Here is a 27,989-nt window from a genome sequence, read left to right as displayed (position 1 = left end):
TGAGGCTGCACATACCTTGAGCTCATTAGCCAACACCTCTTCTGTTAATTAGCCATGGTATTTACTATCCTAACAGCACCTTACAGGCCCGGGTACCTCAGCACAGCTGAATCCTGCATTTCCCCTGGGCTGGGCCTGGCAGGGTGTGTGTAAGGAGCTGGAAGGGTACAAGAGCAGGGCAGGCAGCACCTCCCACTGTGCAGCACCAGGAGACCTCCCTGTCTCAGCCTGCATCCAGGGCAGACGGTGGGTGGGTGATCCCAGGGATGGGCACAGCCCTTCCCAGCTCCCTGCAGACTGAGGAGAGCAAGGACAGCTTTGTATTTTGAGCCTTGCTGCATCTCCAGCCTCAGTCCAGGGCTCCTGTCTGGTGCTCAGGGACAGGAAGACAGAATGAGATGTGAGTTTCCAGCTCAGGAGCTCATTTTCACCACGGTGGCCCCAGTGCTGATGCACTTGTTCAGTGCCAGAGGCTTTGAACTCCCCTCTCCCGTGGCATTTCCCAGCTGGGATGTGCAGCAGGTCAGATCCAGCTATGCCAGACCCAGAGGACAGAGAAATGCCTGCTCTCACTGATGGCAGCCATTCCAGCACAGGATCGAGACATCACAGGCGTGCTTTGTCATTCCCAGACTGCACTTTGAAGAGTGGAGGGATTCTGCCTTCCTTTGGGTCTGGAAGGACTGATTTTATTTTTTTTTTGCTTTTAAGGTGAAAGGCTGATTTTTCCTTTTTTCTCTTCTTTTTCTTAAAGGCCACATCTTTGTCATGTGCTCGCCCTTAAACCATTCCCTGTCCCAAAGCCGTGGCTATTGCTGCTTTATCCAGCTGCAACCCAGACCTGGCTGCTGGGATGTGTCAGAGAGGAAAATGGGAACAGGAAAGGGTGAGGAGAGACAAGACTTTGGGCCAGGTTGGGCCTAAAGGCTTGGAAAAATCTCCCTGGCACTTCCTGTGCCTAGGATTTGAAGTATTACTGCCATTTCAAGGAAGAAGGATGCCTTTCATTTGTAGAATCTCAGAACTGTTTTTTGTTGGAAGGGACCTTAAAGCTCCTCACATTCCACCCCTGCCATGGGCAGGGACACCTTCCACTCTCCCAGGGTGCTCCAAGCTCTGTCCAGCCTGGCCTTGGATACTTCTAGGGATCCAGGGGCAGCCACAGCTGCTCTGGGCAGCCTGTAGCAGGGCTCCTCACCCTCACAGGGAAGGATTTGTCCTGTGGTTTCTCTGTTCCTGGCTGTTTGCACAGCAGGAGGATCAAACTGAGGGAAAAGATGAAGATTTTTCACACCTGTTCAATTTGGGTCACTAGGAAGGATGGAGATTCCCCAGAATTTTAGGCTGTTGCCTTCATGGACGTCTTGGGATGGACCCACAGGGCTAGGAAAGCTCCTACCTCACTCTGCAGGAATAACAAGAAGTTTTCTTGACCCAGCCACTCTTGCTTGGGCATGGATCCTTGTTCCCAAGTGCTGAGCACATGACATCAGCACAGCCTGAATTTGGAAGGATGGAGAGGTTTCCAAGGCCTTAGAGCATGGCTGGCTGTGATGGAGATGAGCTAACGTGGGCTCAGAGGAGGATGTGGGGTGTTGCCCTGAAAATCAAGTTTTCTGACATTGTTTTCATAGTTTCTAAACACTTTCCCAGGAAAGTAACTACAAACATGGATGTTTATACATTCCATTAAAGATATGTCTTTTGATGGACATTTCTTACAACCAGTGGGGTTGGGAAGGTGATAACTGTCCAATCCCTGGTTGTTGTTGAGAATCTATAAATACTGAAATGACAGAATAAAGTTGGTTCTTCCTCTACCACACCTTGAGCGGTGTCTGTGTAAATCATTTCATGTCTGACAGTGACAGTGGGGTGCTGCCTGCAGCTCATATCTATGCTGTGGCTGTTGGAAACCAAGGACAAATGACAGATCTGTTCCTTTCCAGCACCTTTTCTGGGCCATGGCAGTGAAGCCCTGTAGAGCTGGGGCTGCCCCTGGCTCCCTGGAAGTGTCCAAGGCCAGGCTGGACAGGGCTTGGAGCAGCCTGGGACAGTGGAAGGAGTCCCTGCCATGGCAGAAAGGGGATGGAATGAAATGAACTTTAAGGTTCCTTCCAACTCAAATCATTGGATTCTGTGAATACTCTCAGCTGCAGGTCACCAACTGGAAGTTCTTGCATCCCTCCTTTCTTGGCAGGAACAGTTTGTGCATCGTGTTGAGTGATGCCCTTTCCAGCCTCCACCAGGAGCTATTCCCACTCAGATCCATCCCTGGCTGTGCTGCTGCAGAGGAGTTGAGGGCAGCTCACACCAGGGAGCCCCACAGGGACATGGAAATTCAGTGTTCAATTGCCTTGTGGTGGCACCGAGATGGTTGAGAAGGGAAGGGCTGGGCTGGGAGCCGGGAGCTTTGATCTGGCTACCAGCCAAACCCTCCCAGGTGAAAACCACCAGAAATATTAAATGAAGGCCTTAGAAAGAGACTAATCCCATGTCCCAGATCTGTCAGTGCCTTGCTTCCCTCCCCTCTCCCCAGCACCACAGCTGGACTCAACTCCCCTGTGGCATCAGGTCCGGCAGCTCCAGCCAGATAAAAACTCTCCTGTTCAGCACTCCTGGCCTGAGCCACCTCGGGCCTCTCACACCCCACATCCTCCCACTGCTCTGCTGGACAGGGTCCTCTCCCTCCTTCAGGACACTGGAACCCCAGAGCTGCTGTGCTAACCATCTCAGGGAAAAGTGCAGCTGGAGCTGGACATCCAGCTCTGGCAAACAAGGATCACCCCCCAGCTCTGCTTTAAGCACCGGGCAGAGCATTTAAAGATCAAAGAGACCGAGCCACTGATGATGTTGTGGTGGATCCCATGGGAGATTGCTGGATGCCAGGGATGTGTCCCTGAGCTGCAGAGGTCACAGGCTCTGCAGACCTTCAGCTGCTCTGCAGCGAGGGCTGAGCAAATCCCCAGGGATGAATCCAGCATCCAGCAGTGAGTTTGATCAATGCACTGCAATTCCTTATCTCCCACGTGGCTGGGCCACACGTTTCGAAGGAAACCCAACCCAGCCTGTGCAGGATGGAGCACGATCAATCCCAATGTGCCAGCATTGACACATGTCTGGGTTTGGTCTGAATCCCTTATCAGGCAGCGGCACAGCTCCACATGGAAAAGCTTCAGCCTCACAGACATTTGAGTGCCCTTGTCTGCCCTCCAGTCCCACAGCCTTTCCTGGGATCATTCATCCTGCACAAACCATTAGCACACCCCCAGTTTGAGATAAATTACCCAAATCTTTAAACCTCTGCTCAGAGGGAATCCCATGGGGTGGCTGTTCACAGTCAAGTCCCTCTGTGAAGGCATCCCTATGGAGCCAGAGCCATTAATACAGCATTCCCAAAGAGCCTGCAAATTACATAGTAGCAGGAAAATGGGGCTGGAAAAGCAGGAATGCTGCTTAAAGCCATGCCACAAGGATCATGAGAATACTGGCTTTGGGTTTGCTCTGCTTCCATGATTTGCCAAAGGTTTCTATTTGAGAGCAGCACAAAGATAAAGGTGTCACCCATCCTTAGGACACAGTGCCTGTGCACAGGAGCCTGCAGGGAAACAGGCAGGTTCCCTGGGCTTCACCCTCTAGAAATGGTGACAACCCTACCAGAAATGGTGGGATTTGTGGAAAAGTCCAGAGGAAAAGATGCCAGTGAAGAGAAGAGAGACTGGAGAGCATGGGAAGGCAGAGCAAACAGAACTCATTAGAGAAGGGAGTAGATGTACTACCTGGGGCTGCTCCAAAATCTGCTCCCAAATGTGCTTTGGTTTTTTTTTAAATAGGATATTGATTTTGTTTCCGCTTTTTTTTTTTTCTTTTTTTTTTATTTTGACTGATGGAGTGTTTCAGAGAAATGTCTACTTTGGTGGAATTTTATTCCTTTTTAATTAAGGAATCAATAGCAAAAAAAGGCAGCAACATGTCAATATGGGAAATGTTTTGGTCTTGTTCCTCTTGAAAGGTGATGGCAAATCCAAGCAGGTTTGGCCTGACTTGGGAAATGAGGTGAGGAAAGAGCAGGGGAGGGAGCACCAGGTGTCTGAGTGATGGCTCCCAGGAGTTTCTGCAGCAGAAATAGTTGTATTTCCTCCTGACTTTTTTGCTTGATTTTTTTATTGTTTTCTCTTTTCTGGCAGTTCTCATTATTGTTCTCCATCCAACACCTCTGAAATGTTATGGGCTGAGAAGCAGCAGCTCCCCTGGGGCTGTTCCCCTCCTTAGACTGAGATGTGCACAAAGCAATTAGGACAGCACTAATGACATCCCAGCTCCTGCCTCCTGCTCACCAATCCCAGCTTTTACCATCCCAGGCTCCTGCTCCCCAATCCCAGCTCCCACCACAGGAGGTTCCTGCTCACCAGGTGTGCTTGGCTCTACCAGCTTGAAGGAGAAATGACCCTGCTCAGTCCCAGCAAAGGAGCCTCCAAGGACACAGAACAAGCTGGGAGGTGATGCTGCTGTTGGTAATGGAATATCAGCTTTTCATTCCATGGGGAAGCCCACTTTGAGGGCTTCTACCAGACCTTTTCCCATTATTCCCACTATCCAAGTGCATGAGGAACTCTTGCTCGGTTTGACTCACAAATTTATCCCAAAGTTTATATTTCATAAACCCATAAATGGTAACAGATAATTAAACACCATCACTGTACTCCTGGTCTGGAGCCCCAAGGTGATGCCTTGGGATGCTCCAGCTCCCTTGCTCTGAGCTGTTTTGGATCTCTTCCCAACACAGCCATGGACAGCACGAATAGTTGGAACTGCTGCCAGGCCATTGTTGGTCACAGCTGCTTTTCCTGGTGGCAGAGGCAGCCCAGCCAAGAGCTGCAGGGTTTGGGATGCATTCCTGGACCACTGGCAGCCAGACATCCTGGTGCTGCTCCTTTGGGATGGGACGAGAGCTATCCCATCCCATCTGTCACAAGGAGAGGTGGATCTGCTCCCACTGCCATGGGGAGGCCACTTAAAGTGCTCAGCTTGTCCTGCTGGCACAACCCTCACGCCCAGCCACGGGCCCAGGGCTGCCAGGAGCCCCCACTCTGGATTTCCCTGGTGGGGAGCACTGAGAGAGATCCACTGGCATTCCCCAAAGCACCCATCACCATCCTCCTCCTGCTTCCTGAGGGTTTAATCAGTTGGGTCCTGGCTGCTGAAGGGAAGAGAGGTGAGAAAGCCCAAAATTAGTTGGCCCAAGGGGCAGGACAGAACCCTGCCTTGTCACAGCTGAACTGTGACACCTGAACAGTGTCACAGCAGGACAGAAACTGTGCTGGATGGGAAGGGAATGGGAAAAAAAAATTCTACTTGGGAATTTAGTTTTGTTTTTTTTAAACAAGAAGTGCTGAGTTAGCACAAAAGTAGATGTTAGGAAGATGTCAAAACACAGGTTTTGGGTTTTTCCCTGCCTAACCTTTCATTTTTGGAAAGGCTCATGTGAAATTTGTGGCCACTTTCAGGCACAAAACCCCCTCTGCTACCCTGTCCCAGCTGGAATGCTTTCCCAGCTTTGACTCACACAACAAACAGCTCCCAGTGAGTTTATCAGGCATGGGAAAACAGCTCTGGACCACTGGCTCCATCACTTTATGAGCTCTCATTTTGGGACAAGCTGTGCCTGACCAGAGAGACAGGGCATGCAGGCCTGGAGGTGGTGGTTAAATAGAATAGACTGAGGAAGAAGATGCAAAAAGATGGAAGAAGGGGGATCCAGGTAGTGGTTGGTGGGAAACTGTCTGGAAAGGATGAGGTTTGTCTGGACATGCAGGCTTGGAAGGCAGGGAGTGATGCAAAGCTCCTTCCCAAGCTCCCCACTCATCCCTGTAGCCCATGGAGCCATTTGCCAGCCCTGTCTCTGAACCCTCATTGTTATTCACAACAGCCCAATGGTGCTATTTAACAAGCCTAATAATTAGAAAACACCACAAGGTTCAAAAGTGGAGAGGCTGCTCGGAGGCTGATGAGGGAGGGAAGAGACAGTGGGATCCAAATCCTGCCTGCAGCAGGAGGGGACAGCCAAAACCTGGTTCATCCCTGTCTAACCAACCTCCAGTGGCAGCAGCAGATTCAGGGGCAGCAGCCCAGGGTGAGGGCCCTGTGTGAAGGCTGGAGTCACTCTCCAAGTTCCCCTCGGCCCATCCAACTCCCACGGATCCGGCAGCATCCTCCCAGAGCCGGCTCTCAGCAAAGTTCTCTCCTTCCCTTTCAAAGTGCTGGAGACCAGGATGGCACATTAGGGGAACTCCCAGCCCCTGGGTACTTGTCAGTTATCCCTGAGACGCTCCAGCTAATTATTTTTATCCTTCATGAGTCGTGTGGCATTCCAGAGGTGCGGAAAATAGGACATTCTCGGCATCTCTCTCTCTCTGACATGGGCTAATGGTGCCTGGAAATTGCTGCTCCGTGTCAGGGGATCACTGTTCCTAATCAGGCTGAGATTTCTGATGGGCTCCACGCCAACCACACTTCTTCCTCCCCTGCTTTGCTCTGGGGAGAAATGCAAGATGTTTTTGCCAGTGACAGAAGATTTTCCTTCCCCTTGTGCCCATCTCAGTCCTTTATGGGCTTGCAGGGCTCTGGCAAGAGGGAGGCAGGAGTCTCTGGGAAGGGATGTGTGGACTGGAATGCCATTCCTTTTTTGGCCTGCAGACCACCAAAACCATCTGAAAAGTGTCTCACAAGGAGGCAAAGGACTGGTTTGGCTCTGCAAGCACAAGGTTGTCTCCTGTTCCTGTCTTTTTTTGAGAAGTGGAAGGTGGTGAAGGTGAATTTGTGCTTTCCCTGGGCTCATCCTCCTGTGCTGACCTTTGGCCCTGAGGACTGTGAAGGGTACAGAGTTTTTCAGGAATGGGGGGCAGGTGTGGGGGTGAGCTGGGGGTGCTCTCCATGCACAGAGAGCCTCCAAGGTGTGTTGTGAGCGTTGCATGCTCTGGGTGAGGATGGGGCCACAGCCTTGGCGGTGCCACAGCGGCGTGGGAGCTCTGCCCACACACAGGAATTGGAGTGGTGAAAACACAAGGCAGAGAAAGGTGTTTGTTTCCCATCAAACACACAAACAAACAAACAAACAAACAAACCAACCAGATCTGCTTGTGACTCTCCTCCAGCTGCTCCAGGCAGCGACAGAGGAGCTGGGTTGTTGTTTACCCACTCGGAGAGGAGATAAGGTCAGGAAATCATAGTTGGCTTCTGCAATCCTAAGGGGGAGAGCAAAGCTCAATCTGGCAGATGAATCACTTGCTAGTGACTGCTCTTCTCGATTATTCCTCCATTTCATGAGAATCCGCCAAAACACACACAAATATTTCCACCCAGGCCACAGCGATGCTCCATGCTCTCCTGCAGATCCACACCTGCCTCACCAGGAGCTGCTGCGAGTCCTGTTGCACATCCTGGGCCAGGGCAGGTCCCAAGACAACCTCCTGGAGAAGAGTTTTGGAAGTCAGTCACAGCCATGGGACAGGTAGGAGATCTTCAGCACAGGCTGCCTTGTCACAGCTGGATGCAAACTACCATTTGCATTAGGTTAAAATCTTGAGTAAATTTGAAATCGCAGCAACATCTGCTGCTTTTTCATTAAGCTTGTGTTGACACCAGAGGAGGGGGACCTTGGAAAGACAGATGGAAAGGAGGGGGAAAGGTGGATTGACTCAGCACAGGCTTTTGAATTGCCTCTGGCAGGAGCCCTGGGCTGGTCCTAGCAGTTTGAGCAAAATGACCTGAAACAAGAAGGTCCCTCCACCTTGAGCTCAGCTTTCCACCCCAGGGAGGGGTCAGGGAATGCAGAGCAAAGCTGTCCACCCGTGGAGTCACCCCCTTCCCAGAATGGGGTCTATGGCACTGCCAAGAGAGCTCCCAGCGGTCTTGGATTGGTTTTGAGAGAGCCTTGCTCAGCTTCTGCAGAGCAGAAGGGATGGGAGCAAACATCTGCCAGCAAACTGAGCCTCACCAAATCCACAGCAGCTGTACCCTGCTTGTCACATCATCTCTCACTCTTCTTCCAGCTCAGATTCTAAAACCACCAGAGGCAAGGAGGAGTGGAGCTTTTCACCACATAAAAACCAACATGTTGCTCATCCTCAGCGCTGCAAAGCTTCAGAACGTGACCCTGGCATTCTCCACCGGTAGCAGAGCAGTTTTATTTTCACTAGAAATTCCCTCCCTTCTTCATGCAGTCTCGAGGCTTTGGGGACCTGACATCTGATTCTGGAGTGCCACTTGTGCAGCGCAGCTGTTCCTCAGCCTCATCCCAGGGCCCCACAGCAGCAGCTTCCCAAACAAACCCAGCTCAAATAAAAAGGGTTATACATGTCTGCAAACAGCCACCCTTGTGCCAGAACTTGTTTGGAGAACTTTTTTCTCCACACTATGCTACCCACCAGCATCATTCCATGATTTCCTGGGCTGTGGCTCATCCTGGCCATGCCAGGAGCTGCCAGCTCCTCTTGGGGGGTTCACACAAGCTCATTAGGACTGTGGTTGACACTGGGATTTGCCATCTGAGGCAGTCATTGGTTTGTCATTTCTCTGGTGATTTTGTTCTCCAACATCCCCAAAGAGAAAGGGATGACTTTCCCATTTGTCCAAGAGGCTGCTGGGTGCCCTAACAAAGCCAGGGATTAACACACCAATTCCTCTGTCCTTGCTCTGCTCTTGTCCATGTTTGGGGCCCAAGCAGAGAGCAATTAGAGCTGACAATGAGCTGAAAAGATCTTCTGGAGATCCTGACCACGATGAGCAACACTGCCAGGTCAGGAGAGCAGGAATACTTCAGGAAAAATGACTCATTCCAGTTGAGAACACGATGCTGCTGCTCCTGCCCTGGGCTCATTCTGTACCAATTCAATTCACCATTTGCTGTGCTGCACTAATGCAAAGGCAGGATGAGGAGCAGGCCAGGGAGAGCACCTGACATGGGGGTTCAGCTCTGCCCTGCCTGGAGCAGGGCTGGCTTCTCCTTTGTTGGACCACTGAATGGGTTGAATAGATTTAGAAACCTGGCTTGAAGTGGCTGCCTTTTCCTGACAAACCCTGAGTGCTCCCTGCAAGTAAAACCCCAGACACTCGCCAGATTTCAAAAGTGATTTGGATGAAGGAATTGTCCCCAAAGCAAGAAGTGCTGTTAATTTTCTCCTTCACTGCAGCAAGGCTGATGGAGGAATGGGGTGGGGCTCCAGGCAGACATCCCAGCCCTGCCCGACTGGCATAGCTGGATAATTCACTGCTCTCGTGAATATTCAGGTGAGATGTGAATAGAGAACACCCACTTTCCTTCTCTGATTCCCCATGGCAGGACCTGCAGGGGGAAAATCCTCGAACAGAACCACGGCCACAGGGGAAATGAGCAGGGTGCAGGAAGGGGAGCAGCACAAACACCCTTGGAGGGTTCTGTCCTTCCCACCTCCCCCTTGGTACCTGTCCCTCCACCCTGGCACCCACTGAGGTACCACATGTGCCCCCAATGGACACTGCCCTGTCACCCCATGAGCAGGGCAGGGGTCACTACCAGCTCTGCAGGCTCTGAGAGGAGCAGGCAAAACCCCATCAGAGTCCTCGTGCCTGCAAAGAATGAACAATAAACTCCAACATTTCATTCTGGACAGACAAGATGGAATTTTTCAGTTTTCTAATGACAAAAAATGTGTAAAAGGAAGGCTATTCACCTAATTTCAACTCAGTAATTTATTTTCTTTCTTCCTCTCTGGTGGAAAGAAATGGAGGAAAGAAGAGGACAAAGCTTAAAACCTTATCAACAACTTCACATGAGTGTCTTCCACTGAAACCAAGGAGGGAAAAGAACATCTTGGCCTGTTCACTGATAAACTTGTCATCCCAACTGCTTCATCTTTCTTTCATCCCAGCTGCTGTATCTTCCCAAAGTATCTCCCCAAAGCCTATGGGAAGCGTGCCCTGTGTCCATCTCCCTCACACTGGCTGTGTCAGCAGCATCCTTAGCACTCCCTGCCCCTGGACTGGGTTTGCCCATCTAGAGACCAAAAACCTGGGAATTCCAGTTCAAAGTGGAGCTGCCTGGATGGAAGCTCAGTCTGCAGAAACTGCTGATGGAGGGCTAAACCAGAACTGGGGTGGAGCTCCTGGATGAAGGGAAAAGATGCAATGAGGCCCCCGTGCCAGCGGGGCTTTGAGCTGGGGATTAGGGATGAAGCTGTCAGGTAAGGGTGGAGAAGTTGGTGAAACTGTAATAAGACACAATTTTCAAAGCCTGTCAGATTCATGGGTTTGAACTGGAAGGATGATTTATTCAAAGGCTTGGGTCAGAGGCTGTGCTATTCATTCCCTCCAGCAGCCTCTCCTACACTATTCTTTAGGATGATTCAGCCTCCTACTCGGGAGAAGTAAAGCAACAGTCCATTTACCCACCCCACACTGCCACTGCCAAAAGTCTGATCATCCATTTTCTGGAGCCTTACGGACAGAGTTGCCTCTCCCAGAAACCACACACTGCTCACCAATAATTCCCTTCATGCTGAAAAATAAATGAAAAACCCCCAAACCACCTGATGATTATTTTGTTTGGCCCATTGCTGTTAAAAAAAATCTCCCAATTCCTCGTTGGATGATTGTTCGTAATGCTGAGCACCAGCCTTGGTTTTGGAGCTATTAAGCCGGGTGTTAAATGTGAGTGAGCGTTGGGTTTAGGATTGCTGGGGGAAATCCACCCCATTTCTGCTATTGCTCTGAGCAAAGCTGGGCCCTGAGCAGGAAGTGTGGGATGAGTGCTTTGGGATGCTCTTGGCATGGCAGAGACTCAGGCAGAGCTCACAGAAATTGGGGGGGCTGAAAAGCCACAGGTTTGGGTCTGGCCCTGTGGTTTCATAGAATATCCTGAGTCTGAAGGGATCCACAGGGATCATTGAGTCCAGATCCTGGCCCTGCACAGACACCCAACAAACCCACCCCGTGCTTGGGAGCGTTGAGCAGCCTTCAAGACTGAGCTTTTGTGGAGCAGGAGGAGGTGGATGAGTGAGGAGATGCGGATTTCACTCTGAGGCAAACCAGAGAAATGAATTGCTGCCACTTTCTGTGTTTTTTTGCCCAGTCAAATACCACAATCAACACACAGAGGATTATAACCATCCCAGAGGCAACTCTGTGGCAGAAAATAAAGGGAAGCAGATGAAAGAAACCCTCTTATTCTTAATTTACTCCAGTTAATTTTAGTCTAATTTGATCACAATGTTCTTCTGTAAATATCAGCCCCTCTTTAATAAGGCAGCATTGGCCACAGAGGCTGTGATTGCGATGCAATCACTCCGTGTGTCGTAAAAGACTTTCTCTGTTAATTGTTAGGGGGAACTAGAGCTATTCTGAGGCAGGTACAGGATTGCAAAGAGAGATAATTATAACCCAATCTAATTAGTAATTATAACAGACCTCTCCTAGAAATTGTTTTTTATCTAAATATTCCCCTGGTCCTCCTAACCAGCCGTCTGTGCTGCTGTCAGGAGGTTTGGGCAGGGACAGGGTTGGGCACTGAGCTGCTGTGTCCCTGTCCCTGACCCAGGGCTGTGATGGAGCCTCGGTGCTGGCACCTGCCAGGGGAGGGAGCAGGGAGACAGGCAGAGCTGAGACAGGAGAGGGTGCTCTAGCCACAGCAATGGAGATGTGGAGGGCCATGGGGTGTCCTGTGCTGGGGGCTCGCAGGGTGAGGGGTCCTGCTGCCTCCACACACATCCAGGAACGCCGCTCCTCCCGGAGTCTGCAACAGCAGCAGAAATCACAGAGGGTTTAGGGGAGATGGGCAGACAGGAGAGGCTGCACAGAACGCTGGGAGCCGGCTGGGAATGGCTCCTGGTTTTTTTCAGTTGTGTTAATGGATGCAATCCCTCCAAACCTTGCTGTGACACAGCTCAGACCCCAGGACACAGCCCGGGGCTCTCGGCCACTGAGACACATCACAGAGTGTCACGAGAGACAGCCAGGTCCAGGGAGGCAAAGGAGCACAGGCACACCTAGAGTGTGGCAGCTTTCCAGGTGGGTGGGATTGTATGAACTGGTTTTGTCCCAGTGGAGGACTGCCCAAATAAATTGTTTTTCAGTTCATTTCAGTTGTAGCAGAATCCTTCATTCCAAAAGGGAAACTTTTCAAACCTCGGCAATTTTCCTCTCTCACTCTTCTTGCTGCCTCTGCACCAGCCAAAGATATCCCTGAACAGCAAAACACCTCCAAGTGCTGCCTGGGGAGCTGAGACAGAAACCAACAGTGCCAGGAAATGGAGCAGACGGACCTGAGGAGCCTCTGCACAGAAATCCTTGCACCAGCAGTGGGTGCTCCCTTTCCTCCCCACCCCAACACCATCCTACGGTGGGTCCTTGTGATGCCCAACGTGCTTTGGAGGAGTTGCACAGCTCAGCCTCTGCAGCACAGACAGACAGGACTTTGCTGCCAACCTTCCCAGATTGCCAAGAAATGGTGCAACCTCAGGAATTACACAGAAAAGTATCAACAAACAGGAAACCTCAGTGATGGAGCGGGAGCTGTCCTGACATGGTCCTTTCTGCCATGACAGGGCTGGGAGATGCGAGGAGTAATTAAACACAGCTATCAAAAGCTGGCCTTAAAGGGTTTAATCTTTGAAATCCAGGCTCTAATTATGGGGCTGCACCAATTCTGACCCTGAACTGATGCACTATTTTTTAACCAAGTTATTTTTTCCAAGCAGAGCCGTCTCCGGGGGCTCGGCTGGGCAGCAGCGTTAGCTCACAGCTGGGAACGGGCTAACTAGGCCAGCACTGCGGGAATTCTCTGGGATTGTTTTTTTTCTGCACATCTCAGTATTATTCCAGCAGGGAACACCTGCAGACAGGAACCTGTGAGCAGCACACGTGTGTGTGACGGGGGGAACCACCACGAGAGGAGCAGGAGGCAGCAGGGGCTCACGGTGCCACGGTGTCCAGAGGGATGCTGCTCCAAAAGCAGGATGCTAAACCTAGAGCAGGACGCTAATTTGAGAGCATGATGCTAATCTGAGAGTGGGAGGCTGCTCTGAGAGTGGGATGCTAATCTGAGAGTCTCTTGCTAAACTAAATCTGGGATGTTAAACCAGGAGCAGGTTACTAATCCAAGAGTGGGATGCTAATCTGAGATCTGGATGCTAATCTGAGAGTCTCATGTGATCTAAATCTGGGATGCTAAACCAGGAGCAGGATGCTAATCTGAGTGCAGGATGTTAATTTTAGAGAGGGATACTAATCCAAGACCAGGGATGATAATCCAAGAGCAGGATGCCAGTCTGAGAGCAGGATGTTAATTTTAGAGTGGGATACCAATCTAAAATCAGGATGTTAATCTGAGAACAGGATGTTCCAGTGAGAGCAGGATGCCAGTCCCAGAGCAGGATGTTAATCCAAGACTGGGATGCTAATCCAAGTACAGAGATGCCCATTTCCCAACCCGCAGTGGCATCCCTGAAACAAAAGAAATCCCCCTGAAGCAGCACCTCCACCTCCATCCTGAGCTGGCCTGGAGAGGGATGTGCTGCATCCCGCTGTGTTTTCACCATGGCTCCTACCTCTCTAATCAGGGCTTCTCACTCCCAGACAGAGCTGCTGACCTTGATCCCTTCCAGTTCGAGGCCCCTCTATGGCAAAGTGATTCAATTAAGCCTTGGTTCACAGAGAGGGCTAAAAACAAGGAGGCAGGAAAAAAGAAGTGCCCAAGAACAACAAAAATCCACACTCCTGAGAACAATTTCCTTCTATAGATTTTTAAGACCAGCGGCTTGAGAATCACTTTCTCGTTTCTGTGCTGTCTCTCCAGTCAATAAATAAGAGGGAAATAAAGGATTTCAGAGAAAATAGAATGCAGTCAAAAGGTAAATTGTGGTCTTAAAAGCCCCTAAGAGACTGTCACCGACTTTGAAATGTTTCCTAGTTTGAGACCGTTTCTTCCTGACTACATGGTTTCCGCTCCTTTATTTGCATCTCTGGGAGGTAATCTTTAAAACTGATTTTCCCTTGGTTGCATTTCATTGGCAAAGAAACTAAACAGGCTGCTGCATTACAGTAATAACATCAACACTGCAGCCACCTTCGCCTTAATTATTTCTCTGTCTTGCCAACAGAACCAGTTAAACGAGATTTATATTAGGGTGGGGAGGAGGGGGGGTGAAGTGGCAAGTGTGTGGATGGGTGAGATAACCTGGAAAAACCAATTTCTCCCTTGTTATGTGTCACCAGCAGTAAAAAAAAGGTAAAACAATAATAAAAAATACACGAGGTAAAAGGTTTGGGCCATTTAAGTAATAATAATGTCAGCATTTCACCTGTCTCTTGCTTAATTATTTCCTTCTCTCAGCTCTGACACCTGAACCAGTTTAGATAAGATTTCAGTGTGGATAAAGAGGAAGAACCTGTATTCTCCAAAGCAGATAAGCTGCTTTTTCCAGTCAAAAGGAAGAGAATACGTCACTAAAGCCTTCCCGCTGCCTCCTCCAAATTTATCAACAGCCTCTTAGCAAAAGTCTTGCCACTAAAAGCTTTTGAAGTTTTGCAAAATACTACCAGATAAGAGAGAAGCACTTGTAAAGACAAGGAAGAGGCTGGATGTGCCAAGTGGCTCATCACAATCTGTGTCCGGCCAACGCATGCTCAAGGTCACCCCAAACGCCCCAGGGAAGGGGAAACCTGTGTTTAAGGAGAGCCCACAGGCTCTGTGAAGGTCTCCTTGCACATGTAGGATGTCCAAGCTGCCTTCTGAGCTGTGCTTAAAAGTCAACTCCTTCCAGATTTCCTGCTCTGTCCTTTCAGGCCTCCCCCCTTTCTAGGACATCCACATCAACCTTTGTCCCTCACCAAGGGGTTTTAGAACAGCGCTGACTTGCCAGGAAAAGAGCTTGATAGAACATAAACCCATAGAATCAGATTCCCAGAATGGTTTGGGTTGGAAGGGACCTTAAAGATCACATTGTTCCAATCTACCCAACCAGGTTGATCCAAAAAATCCCACTGCCACCATCCCTCCTATCCACCTTCACCATAACTACAGCTTTGGTCTTCCATCTGGTTCTCTCCACTGACATCACAGAGATCACAGAATCTCAGAATCCCAGAATCCCAGACAGGTTTGGGTTGGGAAGAACCTTAAAAAACCCATCCAGTTCCACCCCTTGCCATGGACAAGGAGATCTTCCACCAGATCAGGTTGCTCCAAGCCCCATCCAACCAGGCCTTGAACATTTCCAGGGATGGGGCAGCCACAGCTGCTCTGGGCAATCCTCACAAGGAAGAATTTCTTACCAGTATCCAACCCAAATCTCCCTCAGTTTAAAGCCATTCCCCCTTGGAGGCCGTGTGTCCTCACAGCTGGGGAGAGGATGTGGGACGCTCCTGCTGCAGGGCTGTGTGTCCAGCAGGGCACGTCCTGGGCTTTATTACCCCCAGATTTGCCCTAAACCAGGACAAGGCTCTGGCAGGTTGGGATTCACAGCTCAGGCTGCCTGTGCCGGCTGCTCCCGCCGTGCTTCCAGGCAAACGCTGCCAAGCCACGTGTTCCACTGCTGCCAAGGCGCCGCAGATGGGCCTCGAGGCCTGTGTGCAAACATTTCCCCACACCTCGAGGCACCCGCGAAGCCGCGGCAGGCGCCTGGAACCCGTCCACCGCGGGACAGGCGCGGAGGGCCCGGCTGGGCGGGAGCTGCTGCCGGCGGAGGATGAGACGCTCTTGGCTGCTCTGCACTGCACGACACCTCTGGTACTGCAGAGAAGCGTTTTAAAAACGAGAGAAGCAGCTCCCCAGTACAAAGCCAAGAGTTTTTCCTCTGCTTGTACTGCAGAGTTTACTTTTATTATACAATTTTCACCCTTCACGGCTCAGATGTTTTGCCTGCGTTTCATTGCTGACCCACAGGACAATCCTCAAAGCAGTATTTGCTCAGGGTTTTGCGCGTGTGTGGCTTTAAAGTTCTTTTTTTAAAAAATAAATTCAGTGTGGGCAAAACTTTTTTCCCTGATTTGTAACATGCAGGGGAGTGATGATGGATCTTTGTGCTGGAAGGCAGGAGAGCAGGAGATGAGGAGGGTTAACCTGAGTGGATTGGGATAGTGGAAGGTGTCCCTGCCCTGGCAGAAGGTTGGGATGAGGTGGCCTTTAAGGTGCCTCCCAACCTAAACCATTGTGGGATTCTGTGACTCCGTGGTGCTTCCTGGGCTGTGATGTATGTGCAGGGTGGAGCAAAGCCCTCGATGCAGGAATGGTGTTTGTTCCTCTGTGTGGGAACTGACAGTGGTCAAATAAGAGATTTTTAGGCTTCAGGCATTAGCTTGAGCCTGTGGGAAACTAAATCACACAACTTTCTCACTCTGGCCTGAGAAATCATAAGGAGGAATCCAAACAGTCCTTGGAGAAGGAAAACAACCTCTGCAGGTGTTGTTTGTTCCTTGTGTTTACTTGCAAGAAACAGTCAAGGGGTGTTTTTCCAACTGCCCAACGATGGTGATGTGTTGGTTCCATGACCAATGAGAGTTTTACCTCTCAGACCTTCTCAGAACTGTCTATAAAAGAAGATCTGGAAGAAGAAAACTTGCTCTCTTTTGCAACCAAGGCTAGAGAGTCTGTGTCATACTTTTACCATTCATAATATAGTGGGCACCACTGCAGCATCTGTTCTCAGCTGCTGACCCATGAGGGCTGAGGAACTTCCCCCAGTGACCTCCTCCCAGCTCTGTGCTCTCCTTATCACCCCAAACCTGGAAGTTAATTGGCTGCTCCTGCTGCATCCAACAGCGAGGCTGGATTTGGCCCCGTGGCTCTTCCCACAGAGCCTCCCTGCTGTTGTTTTTGCTTCTGAGCTCCTCCAGCTTCCCTTCCCCGGCCTTGCCTTCCCACCCTGCCTCGTGCCTGATTATATTGGGTCTGCATGTGTAAGTACAGCCTCCTGCCATCCTAATCATCCAAAGTGGCTATTTGAATAACAGTTGTTGGTGCCTGTAGCTTCCTGTAATTTTCCAAAGGAAACAAATCCATGCAGACTGCAATTTTGCGCCTATGAATTTTGAATGAATGTCTCTGAGAGCCTCGATTTCTCTCTGCCTTCTGTCCTCCCCTCCCCTCACCTGCCTCCCAGGCCCAGCAGAGCCAGAGGCTGCCACCACAGGGGCATAACTGAGTGGCTCCTTTCAGATGGAGGATTTTGGGCTGGGAAGGCTTCATCCCTCCCAGGACAGGCACCAAAACATGGTGGTATGGGCAGAGCTTGCTGGGTGATGGCTGAGCTGCACCCAACCAATGGGAAGAGATTTGCTCCACAGCAGGACAAAGCAGAGCATGGAAGAAACAGCATAATTTGCAGGATTTTTCCTTGTATTGCTACCTCCAAAGTAATTTTGGGATGTCCCTGGCTACCCAGCTCTGAGGGTACCCCTGCCTTGGGGTTGTTCCTGCTGGCCAAACTCTTCACCTCCTAACTCAGAGCAGCTGGAGGACATTTCTCCTAAAGAGCTGATCTTCCTGATGGAAACTGTCCCCATTTATTGTGGACTCATGGAAAGGTTTGGATTGGAAGGGACTTTAAAGCTCATCTCGTTCCACTGCCCTGCCCTGGGCAGTGACACCTTCCACCATCCCAGGCTGCTCCAAGTCCTGTCCAACCTGGCCTTGGGCACTTCTGGGGATTGGGCAGCTTCTCTGGACAATCTGTGCCAGGGCCTCCCCACCCTCACAGGGAAGAATTCCTTCCCAATATCCAACCCAAACCTACTCTGTTTTATTTTAAAATCATTATAACCTTCTCCCTCTCATGTTTCCCCTCCTGTTCCTCTGTGTACCATTTTATGACACTGAGGGTTCTCCTTTTTTACGACATTGTTGTTTTTAAAGTGTTTTTATCACCTGATTTTATTACTAAATTACCATCGAGCACCCCAAATGCTGTAGGAGTGAGGAGGGAGAGCGGCTCTGGAAATGCAGCAGCTCTTTCCTGAACAGCTTGCAGCCTCGCCAGGGAAGGGGCTGTGATTTGGTGATGGATGGAGTGCTTGTTATCCAGTATATTTTTATCCATACATATATAAAGCACTTTGTGATCCCAGCAGATACAAGGCACTATATAAATGTAAATCATTATCATTATCATTAAATATCTTCTGTATCTTTTAAACCTACCAGTTGGAATCAGATATGCACAGGGCAGCTGCTGTCTGGGTTTTGTTGAGGAACCAAATGTGAGAGGTGTGATTTTTGTCTTTGTTAGCAATTAAATGGGATCTCATGAAAGACTCTTATTTTTCCGTTGCAATTTTTTCATGCTGCCACTGATTTGAAAGTCACTTCTCACCCACTAAGAGAAATCTCTGCAGAATTCCCTAGCAACAACCTGAATAAGAAACAGCCACCTCGGGTGTGAGGATGTTCCCGGGATTATCCGAACCCACTGCGGGTGCTCATCACCATGAGGACAGGGAGAGGATCCACAGGGTCATGGGGAAGAGAGTTCAGCTCCTCCATGGTTTATGACTCAATGAAGATTATAGACACTTGTCTCCACAACTGTGACTCTGCAGTGTTTCTGCTTGGCCGCTGCCCAGCCCTGGGAATGAGAGCACTGAGCTCCTGGATGCCCTCCTGCCGCAGCCTGAGCCGCAGTGAGCGCAGGGACCATATCCATAACCCAAAGGCTCCTGTCCCTGCGTCACCCTGATCCTTTTTCCTCTTCCTTAAGGGAGGGATTTGAGCCTGAGGGATCTGAAGGGTTGCACATGGAGGCTTTGGCACCCCAGAAATGACCTCAGGCCATGTGTGATTCCATTGAGGTTATAAATGACCAGATTCTCTCTCTGCCCATGGGACAAGGCGAGCAGGCAGCTCTCTGAGAGCCCCTTCCCTGATTTCCCTCCCCTGTTTGGTTGCTAAAGCCTGTCTTCCTGCACTTCCAGGAAAGCCACAGTGACAGCCAGTGACAGCTTCTCCCTGTGGGAATTCATCTCCAGCTGTGTTATCCTAGAGTCGTAAAATCTTGGAATGGTTTGGGTTGGAAGAGACCTTAGAGATGATCTCGTTCCATCCCCCTTGCCATGGACAGGGACACATTTCACCAGCCCAGGTTGCTCCAAGCCCTCCAAGTCCAACCTGTCCTTAAACCTCATGTTTGGGAGCCAGGAGCCTGGTCTAAGATAAAAGTGCACTTTGCAGTGCATTTTTTTTTATCCTTCTGATGCTCCCTTGGCATTTCTCAAAGGGAGATGACTGATGCAGGGTCAAGCTACACTCAGAATGCAGTGAAGGGCAGGTCCTGGCCCCAGAGACAGGGGATCCGTTGTTCTGAGCCCCCAAGGGATCATCATTAATATTATTTCATTTCCCCTTGTCATGACAACCAAGGGGATGGATTTGGAAACCTTGGATGTGTCATGGGTCTGAGCCTTGGCCTTTAAACCCCACTAACTTGCAAGCAGTGGCTTGCAAAGGTTTTGCAATATTTAGTTAATAGAACAACGTTTTTCCTGGTTCTCTATTTTTTCCCCATTTTTTTCATTCTATTTTCCCCAGCCTCTCAGGAGCTGCAGCCTCCTGCTGCCCAGGGGAAATCTTCCATTTAGCTACATTTTCCTTTCTCATTTCATGCTGTAATGGGGATTCATCATAGGTGTTAAATCCATAATTTGCCATGAATCCCTTGTCTCTCTCTGTGGAGGTCAGAATTGAGTTTAAAGGAACCCAATATTGTGGCTTTGTGGCTGCCCCTGGGGGAGAGCACCAGCCCAATTCCCCAGGGCAGGAGGAGGCTGGAGAGTCCTGGATGGGTCAGCCTGTGCCATGCCCATGCTTTCCACCTCTCTTGCCTGCTGAAGGGGGCAAATTTGAGCACATCAGGCACCTTTAATGTCAAAAAAAAAAGAGTAATAGCCCCTTCCAGAGGGTCATTTGTCCACCTTGGCATGTGAGAAATATCCTGAGGCAAGAGAGGTTATTCTCCTGTTCATTACCAAAGACACCCACAGGTCAGTCATTAAGACATGACTATCCAGTTTTACAGCCCAGCAGGAACCTAAAGGAATGCCACAGCTCCAGACCCATCCCAGTGCTCCTGTGGGATGGGAGGCTGGCATCCATCTCACTGACAGGGCACCGGGAACACCCTGAGATGGATGTGTAACAGAGAGATTCCTTCACCACGAGTGGGAGATGCTGGCTGAGGTGGGAGCTGAGCTGGGAGCTGAGCTGGGAGCTGTGCTGGGAGATGCTGGCTGAGCTGGGAGCTGAGCTGGGAGCTGAGCTGGGAGATGCTGGCTGAGCTGGGAGCTGAGCTGGGAGCTGAGCTGGGAGCTGTGCTGGGAGCTGAGCTGGGAGCTGAGCTGGGAGATGCTGGCTGAACGGGGACCTGAGCTGGGAGCTGAGCTGGGAGATACTGGCTGGGCTGGGAGCTGTGCTGGGAGCTGAGCTGGGAGATGCTGGCTGAGCTGGGAGCTGAGCTGGGAGACGCTGGCTGAGCTGGGAGCTGAGCTGGGAGATACTGGCTTGGCTGGGAGCTGTGCTGGGAGCTGAGCTGGGAGATGCTGGCTGAGCTGGGAGCTGGGAGATGCTGGCTGAGCTGGGAGCTGAGCTGGGAGACGCTGGCTGAGCTGGGAGCTGAGCTGGGAGATGCTGGCTGAGCTGGGAGCTGGGAGATGCTGGCTGAACTGGGAGCTGGGAGATGCTGGCTGAGCTGGGAGCTGAGCTGGGAGATGCTGGCTGAGCTGGGAGCTGGGAGATGCTGGCTGAACTGGGAGCTGGGAGATGCTGGCTGAGCTGGGAGCTGGGAGATGCTGGCTGAGCTGGGAGCTGAGCTGGGAGATGCTGGCTGAGCTGGGAGCTGGGAGATGCTGGCTGAGCTGGGAGCTGTGCTGGGAAGCCTGAACCATCCAATGGATGTCAGAGAAGCTCAGGCACAGTGAGGCAAGCCTGGACAACATTTCACGGAGCAGGGAAATGCAAGATAAGCAAAAGGGGCCGGCCAAGCTCTTGGAACCAGGAAACAACATTCCTGCAGGCTGGGCACGGGCAGAGGGCTGGGATCCCTTCAGGCAGCCTCTCCCAGAGCGGCTCCTCCGCTTCATTTGTCACCCGGGCGATCGATAGCCAGGCGGGGGCTGTCGCTCAGGTGATGCCACGCTCCGAGGGGCTCGTTCCTCTGCTGGCTGACACGGGGAGAGGGAGTCAATACTTGTGTCAGGGCACTGACAACCCCCCGAGCTGCCGGCGCTGCCATCGCATCCCTGCGCGCAGCTGGAGAGGCGCAAAAGGATGCAGGATGCAGATGCAGAGGAGCAGGGGCAGGATGAAGATGCAGAGGAGCAGGGGCAGGATGCAGATGCAGAGGAGCAGGGGCAGGATGAAGATGCAGAGGAGCAGGGGCAGGATGCAGATGCAGAGGAGCAGGGGCAGGATGAAGATGCAGAGGAGCAGGGGCAGGATGAAGCAGAGGAGCAGGGGCAGGATGAAGGTGCAGAGGAGCACGGGCAGGATGAAGCAGAGGAGCAGGGGCAGGATGAAGGTGCAGAGGAGCACAGGCAGGATGAAGATGCAGAGGAGCACAGGCAGGATGAAGATGCAGAGGAGCACAGGCAGGATGAAGATGCAGAGGAGCAGGGGCAGGATGAAGATGCAGAGGAGCAGGGGCAGGATGAAGATGCAGAGGAGCAGGGGCAGATGCAGAGGAGCACAGGCAGGATGAAGATGCAGAGGAGCAGGGGCAGGATGAAGCAGAGGAGCACGGGCAGGATGCAGATAGGGGAGAGGGCTCTTGGCTGGGAAGAAGGAGAATTGTGTGTAGGAGTGGAAGCAAAGCGAGGTCTGCACGTGCGGGGGGTCTGGCCGGTGCAGAACGCGGTGTCAGTGACTCAAAAGCACACGAAACAAAACAGTGCCCACTGTCCACAGGCATCCCGGGGAGCTGGAGACACGGGGTGCAGCAGAGGGAAGGGCTGGTGTGCTGTGGAGGGAGCTGCTGGTCCCCAGATGGCCTGTGCAGAATTGCAGGGAGATGCAGAGGGGCCATGGCTGGAGCAGGAGGGGTGCAGACACAGGAGTGATGAGCACAGCAGCACAGAGCAGCCCTGGCACACACAGCACCCCCACATCATTCCACAGCACCCTCATGGCCATCAGAGCCCGGAGTAGCGGGGGCCAGGGCAATGGCAGAGCCAGCAGAAGGGGCTGGGAAGAGACAGTGGGATGACTAAAAATCAGGAAGGTTTTTTTATCAGCCCTCTGTGCTCTGCATCCATCAGGTCAGCCCAGCCCAGCGACTGCAGAGAGGAGCCAAATGCTCCGTGTTCGATAAAACCACAGGTCAGAACCACGATGACCTCCCTTCATCGAGACAAGGAATCACAGATTGGTGCAGGAACACCAACATTAATCATTTCTATCCTTGTCTCTTCCTATTTACTCTGTGGTACTTCAGAGTGCAGGTAGGAACACTGGTGTGGCTCAGGGCTTAGGGAAGGGAAGCTTTGATGGGAGAGGAGACATCAGTCAACACCAGGGCCCAGGGCATTAAGAAAATACAAAGTTTCTAAGAACTGTGTGAGCCCATCTTGAGCAGGGTTTGAGGGAGCAGAGGCAGCATCTCCTCAGTGCTGGCCTGGCCCTGCTGAACCTCCCCTGATGTGACTGAACAGCAGCCCCTGCTCAGACACAGCCCTGTCCTGGGGAGGGGGGACATGGGACAGGAGGAGAGGCCATGGAGATGTTCCAGGGTAGAGCCCCTCTGCTCTGGAGCCAGGCTGGGAGAGCTGGGGGTGCTCACCTGGAGAGGAGAAGGCTCCAGGGAGAGCTCAGAGCCCCTTGCAGGGCCTAAAGGTGCTCCAGGAGAGCTGGAGAGGGACTGGGGACAAGACACAGGGAATGGCTCCCACTGCCAGAGGGCAGGGATAGATGGGATATTGGGAAGGAATTTTTCCCTCTGAGGGTGATGAGACCCTGGCACAGGGTGCCCAGAGTAGCTGTGACTGCCCCTGGATCTCTGGGAGTGTTCAAGGCCAAGTTGAATGGGGTTTGGAGCAGCCTGGAATAGTGGAAGAGCAGGGAATCAGAGCTAAAGGATCTTTAATATCCCCTCCAAGCCAAAGCATTCCATGGTTCTAAGATTTTCCAATTTTTAATGTCTGTAAGGTGAAACAAATCACTTCCTTAGCTGCTTCTCCCCATGTTTGTATGACTGCAGGCATTACTCCACTGCTAGGACCCTGGCATAGCCCGAGGTGGGTGGCTCTGTCCCATGGAGTGCTTCATCCTGCAACCACCAGCAGCCCAGATGCTCTTATTGGGGATGTAAAGATGTCATTTTGCTTGTCTCCTTCAGAGTAAGGAGAACAGAGCTCATGCAGACACTGTCTTCCCTTTCCTCCTTCACCTCCTCCTCTTCCTCCTCCTCACAGACAGGGTGCAAATCCCTCCAGAATGGAGGAAGCAGCACTTCCCACCACCCAGGTGAAACCCACCTTGGGAGGACCCATCTCAAGACCCAGTTTTTCAGCCCACTGTCCCTTTCTGTGATGTTTTCCAGCTCTAGGCTGCTCGAGGCAGCAGCTGCCTTTCACCTGAGAGCCCCTGGGTTTGCCAGAATGGTCAATCTGGAGATGCCTTCCCACCCAGAGCCACACAGGGACGTGAGCAAGGAAATCCGGCCACCCTCTGCTATCAAAAGCAGCTGGCTCAGAGAGCTGTAAACTTAAGCTGCTCAGACATGACATCAAATATTTAGGTTATTTGGGATTTGCACTCGATTGTTTGATGTTTCTGTTTCATTCCCAGTAGAGCCAGTTGCTGTTTTGCCACTGAAAATATTCCCAGCAGAAAATGCAGCTTTGTGAAGACCCAAAGTTGTTCAAGGAGAAGAGACTGTCTGGAAGAAAATGATCACATTTTCATCACTTTTTTTTTTTTTTTTTTGTTCTGAATTGACATCCCAGCTCTACATGCTCTGAATTTTGCATTCAGAGAATTGAATTCTATTAAAAAGTGTGGAAAAAGGGTTCCAAGCTGAACTGTTTCTGGATTTGAAACATCACCTCCTCACATTTCTCCTTGCAGCTCAGCATTACAAACAAAGGTCGAGAAAGGGCCTTACCCAGGACATAACCTCTTTATTTCCTGATCAAACTCCACTAAAGAGCTTGAAAGCTGGGAAATGCAGATGTCTCAAACTGCCAACCATCGTTTTGGTAATGGAAATACTTACTCTGCTCTGCAGGGGAGGACTGGAAAGGACTTGGCAGGAAAGAGGATTGGAATAAAATAAAAAAAAAATGAAATAAAATAAAAAGAGGAAAATGGCTGTGATTGAATGTGGATGCACTTGACACCCCAGTGACCCTCCTTCTGTCCCTGCCTTGTGCCATTGTAAGAGAAACAGGAACTCTCACTTCAAATTAACTTAATCTGTAGAGTTAAATAATTCATGTTGATTTAAGAAAGCTTTATTCCTAATGGGACACACGTGAAGACAGAGTTAATATTAGAAGAGGCCGTGGAGGGGAGGAAAGAGAGAATGAGACTATAAAAGGTGAAAGTACAAGTTAATTGCCTATCAATTATTCACCTTAAGTCTCTGGAAGCTGCTCCCCTGCCTCCCTCCTCACACCCTCATATTCTCTTTTCCTGCTTGTGGCCAGTTTCCCCCTGGCACCTCTGGGACCTTTTCCCTGTGCCAAGCAGGTGGAGCTTCCTGGGGCAGCCCCGGGTACATGGCCGGGCTGGAGGTGCCACATCTCCTGCAGGGGAGAACAGAGCAGGACAGGCTGAGGTGCCTCCTGCCAAGGTGCCATGAAGGAGAGGAGCCATCCAGCCTTCCATCACCTCAACTTCCATCTGCCCCCTTGTCCTGCTTCCTCCATCCTCCGGGCACGTTCTGCTGGCCCTGGCCAGCGCAGGCCGAGTGTCGGCACCGCCAGCCGGGGCTCCCCTCTCCCTCCCAGCTCCCTCCCAGGGAAACCAAAGCTCTCTTCAAAGTTTCTCCTCGCTTGGCTGCCTCTGAGATCTGGGAACTCAACACTAATTAACGTGTCTGCAAATCCCAGCTCGGCTGCCGGGGCCTCAAATTCCTTCACGGTCCCGCGAGTGCAGAAGGATCCACGAGCGATCCCTCTGGCTCCTGGAGCTACACGGCTGGCAGATGCATATTTTAACAACACACATCTGTTGGCAATATAATCTCTTGTATTTGCCCTCCTTGCTCTGAGCTTTGATGGAAGACCGGAGGGAACTCTCCAGTGGTTACAGCCGAAGTGTTTGCTTTGCAATTTTGCTCGATTGCTGCCTGATTTTATTTTTAAATTTCTCCAAGTCCTAATCAGGCTCTTACTTTATTTAATTAATACCCTGGCTTAGTTAAATAGATCATAAATTAAGCAGCCCTGCCATTAGAGATGTACCAGGTAGCAAATAGCCCTCCAGTGGCTTCCCAGAGCCTGCCTGGCTTGGGCTCCCCTGCCAAACTGCCTTGACATTCTTTGCTTGTCGAAAATCTGGATGCCTCCATACACCCCAAATCCCATCTCATCATCCCATCTTCCCTGCTTGGGACAGATATCCTGAGGAGATTGGGCAGGGACTCCTTCCCCAGGGTTTGGGCAATGATAGGAGGGAAGGTGAGGGAGAGCTGGAGAAGGGGAAACCTCCAGCTTTGGGATGCATTAACAACATTTCTCAGCAATATTTGTCCCTGGAACTGCACAAAGAGAAGATTTTCCCTGATGCTGATGACATTAATAGGCTTGTCTGTTTGAGTGTTTGGACTTCCAAGGCTATGGAATGATCTGTTCCACTACATTTAACCATGTAGATTTGAAAACAATGTGACAAAACCTTAAATATTTTATTAAAATATGGTGTAGCTCTGCATCTGAGCAGGGAAGTAGGAGGCATCAGCCCCATAAAGCTGTTGTCAGACATGAATGACAGCAGCTGGAGCCTGACTCCGGAGGCATTAGGGGATTTCTTGATACCAAGGAAGTGGAAAACTGGGCAAGGACAGACTGGGCAGCACCAGCCATACAAAAAGCAGGCAGGGTTATTTTTCCAGAGACAAGGCTGGGGCTGATAGAGTGGGAGAGAGTTCCCCAGAACTGCCTCTAACACAGCTGGCTGAAGAGCCCTTGAGTCACTGAGAAAGCAGCAGCAGATGTTGGGCTCCCAGAGCTTCTCAGCTCTGCCTCAGCTGTGACCCATGGCTTCCTTGAGAGCTGCATGGTTTGCACCAGCTCCAGGGATGCCTTAGGGATCCTCTCCTGCCCAGGGGAAGTCTGCAGCCTCAGGTGAAGCTGGGCAGACTGGGATGAAGGAACGCCCCCAGGCATGTTCCTGTGAGCGGCTCAGGCAGCCTGGCACATCCCTTCCCAACCCAGGGAGATGAAATCTGGGAGATCCAGCTCCTCCAGACACAGCTGCTTAGCTCACAACTACAGCAGGCTCCCACACTGCCTGCTAAGAGCAGAGATGTGTGCACAGCTGGTGGTACTGCACATCTGGAAGCACCAGCAATGCCTCTCCCCGTTTCCAGATGTGTGACCCCTCTGTCAGGTGCTGAGTTCAGCCTGACAGGCAGCACACTGTACTCAGCTGTCAGAAACACGGGGGCTTAAGGCTTCTACTCTTCATGTGCCACTTCTGTCCCCTCTGGGGTGGCTAAAACACAACACAGATCCCACAGCAGCCCCTGCCCTCACTGCCAGCACAGGACACCCCACCCCAAAGGAACAGCGTGAGCTGCTGAGCACCAACCCCTTGCAAAGGCGGGATCATCACTCCTATCTCTCCAACCAGCCTGAAATGTCCTAGAATCACACAATTTCCTGAGCTGGAAAGGACCCACAGGGATCAACGAGTCCAACCCCAGGCCCTGCATGGGACAACAATCCCAGCCTGTGCATCCCTGGGAGCGTTGTGCAAATGCTCCTGGAGCTGTGGCAGCCTTGGGGCCATGATCACTTTTCCCTGCATAAATACCCCTAAAGTTAAGGATGACCTACCAGTGAGTGCCAAACCCACACTGGCCCATCGATTTGGCTTAAATTGAACATGCTGTTACTTGAATTTTCTTAAAAGGAAAAAGCTCTGCAAATACAAGTTGCTGAACATCTTAGGTAAATGTACCAATTAGCAACTACCATGTATATCCACATAAACATTAACTACCATCTATTCAACACATTCCATAACCCCAAAGATAATAACGATTTCCTTTTGATCCATAAAAACATCTCTCTGCTCAATCAACGCTTCGCAGCAGCTCTGACGTACGCCCTGGGACTAAATTAGTTTTGAAATCTTTAGCTCTAATTAAATAACATTATTTCTTTTGTCTGGCTCCCGCAATGTATTCTGCTTTCAGAACAGAAGGAGGGAGACCAGGCAAAGGAGGGGTTGTCGGTGAGCAAGACAACGTTTCCCTTTCCCATTCATTTCCAGGATTATTTCATCTATGGGCACATGTCAGAGCTCTGAGCTGCTGCCAAGGGTTGATTGAGCAGAGGGAGGAATCAAAGGAAAATCATCATTATCGTCAGGGTCAGGGAAGGAAGGGATAGCAGCTGTGAAATTTGGGAGAAGGGAACGTTGTAGTGTTGTGGAGGGAGGAAAACAAATGCAGGGGAAATTGCAAACCAGGAATTTGAACTCATTTTCATAGTGCAGACTCCAGGGAGGTGCACTTTCAACCACAGCTGGTACCTTAATTCACTTCTTTTGGCTGTTTAAAACTAATCAGAGCTGACTAAAAGCACTGAAATTCTTGATTTGGATCCTCTTAAAAGTTTTTTTTTCCTCCCTAGAAACTAACCAGGAATAAAAACAACAAGGAAGAAAGAAATCCAGTCTTCAATTTAAACAAACTTAAATATGCAAATGGCTTCACTTTGAGGGCTGAATAATCAGGATAAATCTGGGAGCAGCAATACAGACTGGGTTTTGTCCAAGCTGTTCAAGAAAAATGCCATTTTCATTG

At 50.8% G+C, this 27,989-nt stretch overlaps 1 protein-coding gene and 1 long non-coding RNA gene across 10 annotated transcripts in view; one reads left to right on the top strand and one right to left on the bottom strand.

The window, feature by feature from the left end:
* The window catches only part of KIRREL3 (kirre like nephrin family adhesion molecule 3), a 351,687-nt gene that overhangs the window by 67,948 nt on the left and 255,750 nt on the right, over window positions 1–27,989 (bottom strand). The window lies entirely within an intron of this gene.
* Window positions 7,363–8,372, top strand: LOC111939377 (uncharacterized). Its single transcript, XR_002869244.2, has 2 exons — window positions 7,363–7,510; window positions 8,052–8,372. It is a non-coding gene; the product is annotated as an uncharacterized LOC111939377 (long non-coding RNA).

Source organism: Cyanistes caeruleus, chromosome 23 (assembly GCF_971803275.1).
Source record: "Cyanistes caeruleus chromosome 23, bCyaCae1.hap1.1, whole genome shotgun sequence".
Lineage (NCBI taxonomy): Eukaryota > Metazoa > Chordata > Aves > Passeriformes > Paridae > Cyanistes > Cyanistes caeruleus.
Note: the sequence above shows the minus strand (reverse complement) of the source record. Positions and strands in the feature narration are given on the sequence as shown.